Below are 6,592 nucleotides of genomic sequence, written 5' to 3' on the forward strand. Positions count from 1 at the left end.
AACAGCTGTGATTTCCAGTTTCTCTTCCTTCCCTTTCATCATGCCGTTTCTTTTAGTTCATATAGCAAGACAAAAGCACAGAAAAAAATCAAAGCCTGTGTGCAGGCTTCTGCGAATGAATTCAATCAAAGCATCTCTCATTCATTCATTCATTGATTCATTCAGTAATATTACAAGGGACACTTCCTGAGTCTCTACTCTGTGCCAAATTTTATAATAAGAAGTTTAGATGATGAATTCATTCAGTTTATATAATTACTCTATGGGAGAGCTGATAATATTATCATTATTTCATAAGTAAGAAATTTTCTTTTATTTATTTTTTTACTTAATTTTTTTTTTTTAACCAGGAGGGTAGAACCTCCCAATTCACTTTGAGGGGCACAGCCACAGCCCCTGAAGGTGGCGAGCTCTGCTTGCTCTCAGAACCTGTGTTAAATCGCTGCTACAACAAACAGCAGTTCTTGGGTTGAGATGTTTATAAGTAAGAAATTTTCAAGAAAAATGATGGTGCCAGGCCCAATGCTAAATGGGGAGGAATGAAAAAAATGACATTGTCTTGGCTTCAAGGACTTGGGATTGTGGTGGCAGAGACAGAGGCATAAACAAGAGCACGCAGTAAGGCGTGTCCGGAGCCAGCACAAGCAGCTGGCTGTTATGGGCCAGGTGGGTGCAGAGGCGGGAGAGGCCCCTTATGCTCGGTGTGGTTCAGACGGCCGCAAGTCCTGGTGCTCTCCAAAGGGCTGGGCAAAACATGGACCTAGGACCAGCATCTCAACACGAAGTTCTCAGCCAATGCTGTTTTCCTCGTTGCCCCTGCTTTCGGGGGACCTCTGCACCCCTAGCTCCCCCCAGCCCCTTGGTCTGCTTACCCCAACCCTAGATAGAAAAGCCCAGCACTTTTCATCCCATGTGGTGGTGTAAAAAGTATGTTCTCTTAGTGGCAGGTGCCCTAAACCCTGTTAGGAAAGCCAACCCCGGGAAAACAGCCATGATCAGCCTGAGGGGCGAGCAGGGAGGTTACACAGTAAGAACCCGAAAGTCATGGTCACGGTGAGAGGACGAAAGGGATTTGTTGTGCTTCTGAGATGAAGGAGTAAAGGGAGATGGGGCAGAGAGAAGCCAGCATCCCTGAGCGGTCCCTTGGAGGGAAGGTCACAGAACAGGCAGCCCATGCTAGTGGCAGTGGCCAGCTGAAGTTATAAACTGTTTCTGCACGTCCCCACTACCACGCACGCACACACGCGCGCGCACACACACACACACACGCAGCAGAGCCCTCCACCGCTCTCAGTAATACCCTGGTGCTTCTGTTAGTAAACAAAGGGCTGAGCCTTGTGTGGGGCGAGTGCCCTGTGGCATAGAGTTGGGGGGGCAGTGGGGGGCCCAGGTGCAGAAGAATATAAAACTAACAAATTTGGGCCAGTTTTACAAAAACACATGACCATGTGAATGCTTTGCTGGGTCCCCCACAAGTGAGTTGAAGCTTCATTAGCTTTCTTATAAATCTTCCTCTGGGCAGATGTGACCCCACTTGGAGAGCGCGGAGGGACGTGGGGGTCCACAGGGTGTGCAATGGGGAGTTTGGGCCAAGCTGGTCTGGATTGCAGGTCTAACCTCCGAGGAGGAGGAAGCAGGGGGAAGGGGGTGCTCCTGGCAGCTGCAGTCAGAACCTGGAAAGGCCAGTCTGAGGACTTGGGTTTATAGCTGCATGGAGGATGACCACACAGCTGCAGGGGGCAGGGGGACAGGAGCCTGCTCTTGAAAAGCTCTTATAACCTTACTTAAAAATTGCAGTGGAGAGCTCCCTGCCCTCTGCCTCCACCCCCGCCCCCCCCCACCACTCCTCCAGGGCACATGGTTAAGATTTTCCTCCACTCTGATTACCCTCATTTTGGAGCTCAGATGGAAGCTAATCAGAGGGCTAGCATTGCACAAGCCACTCCGAGCGCAGTTTAGAATTCGGCGTGATGAAGGGAGCCATTGGGCGTGTGATTATAAAGCAGCGTTCCGCGGTAATCAAGGCTGAAGGTGGGCTCCCTACTGGGGGGTGGGCAGGTGCATGGGGCACAGCTCAAAAGGGCATTCAACTGCGCCCACCTCTGCACACCAGCAGCAGGGGAAGCCAAGTTCACTGTGTTCCTACATGGCCAACAGTGTCTGTCATAATCCTCCCAGCAACCCTGAGTTGGGTGTATTAGTTTCCTGCGGCCACATTTAATGGCTTCTATAGGGCAGAAGCCCAGGATGGGTCTCGCTGAGTTGAAATAAAGGCGTCAGCAGGGCTATGTTCCTTTCTGGAGGCTCTGGGGAGAATTCATTTCCCTGCCTTCTGAGTTTCTAGAAGCTGCACATTCTTGGCTCATGGCCCCCCTCCGTCTTCAAAGCCAGCAGCAATACCAGTGACATTGTGACATTGATTCTCCTGCCTCTCCCACATTTAAGGACCCTTGTGATGACCTTGGGCCCACCTGGATAATCCAGGGTAATCTCTTTAAAGTCCTCTAATTGGCAACCTTACTTCTCCTTTGCTGTATAATGTAATATGTTCACATGCTCTGGGGATTAGAGAATCGGGAAGTGGACATCTTTGGGGCCATTATTCTGTTTCCCATGATAAGTATATTTTCCAGGCGAGGGAAATGAGGCACAGAGAAGTTGTGTGACTTGCCTAAGGTCACACAGCTGGTAAGCAGTGGGATTGGCACTCACCCAGGCCATTTGATGCCAAACCCTGTATTTTCTTAACGTTTAAGCTGTGCTCCTTCCATACGTTCCTGTTCTTTCAATCACCATGTTGGGCAAGGCCTGTGTTGATGGAAACAGAAGCATCTGGGGTTAAGCCAGAGGTAGCAAAAGACCCACAGGAAAAAATGCAATGGTGGGGGACACGGGCAGGGATTAGTGGGGCTACAGATGCGCAGGGGTGGGAGAGGCATACTGTGCACCCCAGAACAGACCAAAATGGGCAACCATCTGCCTGTGTTAGGTCACAAAGGACCTGGGTTCAAATCCCAGCTCTGCCACTTCTATCCATGTGCCTCCCAGCCAGCGGCTTGATCTCTGAATTTCCTCATTCTGCAAAATAACAATGACAGAACCCACTTTGTAGGCGCGTTGAATCAACATAAATGCTGCTGTTACTCCTCCTCTCTCCTTGGCCCCTCTCCCCAAGGAAACGGAACTTCTCACATGCAAATATTAACAGAGGACACGGTGGCTGAGATTTCTGGATGCCAAGGGAGCAGATCTGGGGGAGCTGAAAGGAACTGGCAGGAGGACAAGGCGCTCTGTTGTCACCCGTCTTGGAGAGTCCACATTAGATTTCATCGGGGAAAATGGCTCTGTGACTAATACAGGTTTCAAAAAACACTAAAGTCGTCCTTGACTTTCCTCTCCATCCTCCTTCCTCCCTCTCTTCCTTTTTTTTTTTTAAAGAAAAGGTTGGAAGAGAAATGAAATATCCATTTGAGTTCTAATTCTTTGGCTGCAAGGAACAGAATCTGCCTCTCACTTAAAAGAGAGGTGGGGTTTGGTGGGAGGACACAGGATGGCACAGAACAGGGACAAAGCTGAGTACCTGGGTCTCAGGAAGATGGCGGCAGGACAGCTGTCTGCACAGAGGAAGGGCTGGAGAGTCTCTTTAGGGCAGTGATGCCCCAAGCAGAGCCCTTCCCGCCTGCTCCCGGCCTTGGCACTGGGTCTACTGTCCATCTTCCTGGGAAGCAGGGTTACCAGCCTCACCTGGGACACCTGCTGACCCCTTGTCCCAGCAGGCAGGGCACCTTGACAGACTATCCCTCCAGATCATCTCCAGAGGGCTTAAAACAGGGGAAAAAAGGGATAAAAAAAGAAACGCCTCTGATCTCTGATCTTACGGAAGAAGGCAAATCTCTCATTTTGAGAGAATCAAAACCCAAATCCGTCTCACCCAGAGACCAAAGGAAGAGACAAAATTCAATAGATTTTTTTTCTTAAATGTTGGATGACATTTGAAAGGGAAAGAATTTCTTTCACAGAGAGAGACAAGTGAAATGAGAGTCCCTCAGCACAGAGAATCCAGAGCCTGGTCTGTCCCCCAGGCTGTTTCAGGGTGTAGTTGGCCGGTTGTGTGAGCCATGGGTGCAGAACTGGAGACGCCTTGGATTTCCAGAACGCTTGGGGCCCAGGGACTGCCAGACCACGTCCCTTGGTTTCAGGGAGGGTGGAGCGGGGTGAGCAACTCTAATCAAAGTTGGCTCTGCGGGAGCCTCTGCGCCCCGCCTCCGATCTCTGGGCCTAATTGTCTTGCCCTAAAGTAGCTGGAGTCTAAACCCAAACACCTCGTTTTACCTTTATTACATTTCCAGGCTGTCTTTGCGCTCCAACCGTTTCTTCACAAACAGGCCACTTGAGATCCAAACAAAACAAAACAAAACAACCCAAGCCCAACCAGCAAAATGAGGCAAAATCAATAACATCGTTCACCAGGAATAAAATACCCTGTTGTTTATTTTGAAACCCAGACACCCATTGCTTCTGGGTCCCGTATACCCCTTTTTTCCTTTCCAATACCGTTAGCCATCAATTGGTGGGAGGTGTTCGGAGCATGGCTTAAACATCACCTTATCGGAGAGGCTGGCCCCATGCTACCCCAAAGGAAATAGGAACTAGCTCCTGGCATATAGTAGGTGGTCAATACATGTTTGTTGAATGAATGATTGACAAAGTCTTCCACTGGAATTTGCACCCAAATGCACCCCGAACCAGCTGTGCTGATACCCAAGGAACAAGTGGGTCGTTCCACAATGTTCCTCAACTAGCCCCAGAATTGCCACCACTACCTAATGACTAGAAGGGGCCACTAAGCAGGACGGCCAGCAGAGAAGGCACCGGAGCCTCTGACATTTAGTGCTAACTGTGTCGTGCCTGAGGTGCACATAAATTAACGACGGACCAGATTGAATCGGGGTTTTTAGCTTCCTACTTTCCCTGCTATTGCTAAATCACTGCTATTTTATTTACTGAGGAAGAAATTCAGGCCCAGAGGGAGACCGAGCGCTCGGGTCTCAAAGCCCACTCATGGCTACGAGACAAGACACTTACTCCCTTTCTAACACCGGCCTCATGCTATTGTACCACAGGTTCTAGAATCTTCTGTCATCGCCCCGCCCCCTTCAGCCCCAAGCCTTCTGTAGTCAGACATGTCTAAGGAAGCTCATCCGATCTGAACCCAGCAGGCGACATTCTATCTAATTAAGCAATTACGAGCAGGAAGGCTGAATCTCCAGAGACTACCTGTGTTTCGTGATGAGTCTTTATAAGCACTCACTGGTGGTTGGGACGGATGCCAGGGGCTGCGGAGACCTCTGGAAGCAGGGCCCTGCTGAGCCACCGCCACCCTGGGGCCCTGGCAGTGTGTGTTTACAGAATCCAAAGGCTGCATTTGGATAATTACCTCCCTGTGATTGTCAGATCACCGTCTCCTGGGCCAGAGGTCTGTTGTTTTTTTGCTTCAGGGAAGAAGAACCACCCCTTTGGAGATGCCCAGTAGGTGTGAACTTAGAGCTCTTAGAGCCCCACTCTTGAAATTTAGTGAAGCAGTGTGGGGGTGGGGTGGGGCAGAGCACGGCCAGCAGCCTGCCGAAGGAGCGTGCTTGTGGACCAGGGAGAGAAGCGCCTGGAAGGAAATGTGGCGGTCTTCCTGCTCTCCTCACATGCACACGCATACCCACACCCACGTGCACGGGGCATGCAAATTGGCTCAGAAGCAGACAGCAGTGGGCTTCTGATACAGGGCAACCCCGGTCACAGGCAACTGTGACAGCATGCAAGCTGGAAAATTCAGGAAGAAGACAGCGTGGGAAAAGCTGGGTGGGAATAGAAGCCGCTTTCATTAGGGACACCAGAGCTCCTGCTGTTGTGACCCGAGGGTCAGCCCCGCAGCTGAAATTCACCGGCAGGAATATTTCAGCACCCAGGCAAATAGTCTTCTCTCACAAGAACCCCCAAGAGACAGATGCTGCTGCTAAAGGTGCCACCTGCCACATGCCTGCCCTTCAGCCAGACAGGGCAGTGCTGACCCGAGGTGGAAGCGCCCCCAGAACGGCTCCAGAGCATCATGGCTGATGGAGGGAGGGAGGGAGGGAGTGAGGTCCTCAGGCCAGTGCTCTGTGGGAAGGTCTGGGGGCTGTGTGACTTTGTGGCTCAAGGGCCTGTTCCCCTGAGTGGCTCTGTGGGAAGAGTGGTGAGGGTATAGGGGGGAGCGGCAGAGAGTGTGAGTGGTCTTGTGCAAGTGGGATTGTGTGTGTGCATATGTGTACATGTGTGTGCACATGGGAACCGGTAGGGATTTGTGTGTCCCTGAACATGGGAAATGTCTCACGCTGAGAGGGAGGTGAGAATCATGCGAATAGAAATACACTGTGAACTAGATATGTCACTTTAAATCTTCTAGTAGCTAAATCCACTTCAAAAATATATTTTACTTAACCCACTGTATCCAAAAAGATCTTTCCAATAAGTAGTCAATGTAAAAATACGCATATGAATTAATTTCACATTCTGTGTTTTTCTCCTATGAAGCTGTCAGAAGCCGGGGTGTACTTTACAC

At 50.3% G+C, this 6,592-nt stretch overlaps 1 non-coding gene across 1 annotated transcript; it reads right to left on the reverse strand.

Annotated features, from left to right (window-relative positions):
* Positions 1 to 350: 350 nt before the first annotated feature.
* Positions 351 to 481, reverse strand: LOC150005352 (small nucleolar RNA SNORA68). Its single transcript, XR_016512522.1, has one exon. It is a non-coding gene; the product is annotated as a small nucleolar RNA SNORA68 (small nucleolar RNA).
* Positions 482 to 6,592: the final 6,111 nt, after the last annotated feature.

Source organism: Furipterus horrens, unplaced genomic scaffold (assembly GCF_987537825.1).
Source record: "Furipterus horrens unplaced genomic scaffold, mFurHor1.1.pri manual_scaffold_7, whole genome shotgun sequence".
NCBI lineage: Eukaryota > Metazoa > Chordata > Mammalia > Chiroptera > Furipteridae > Furipterus > Furipterus horrens.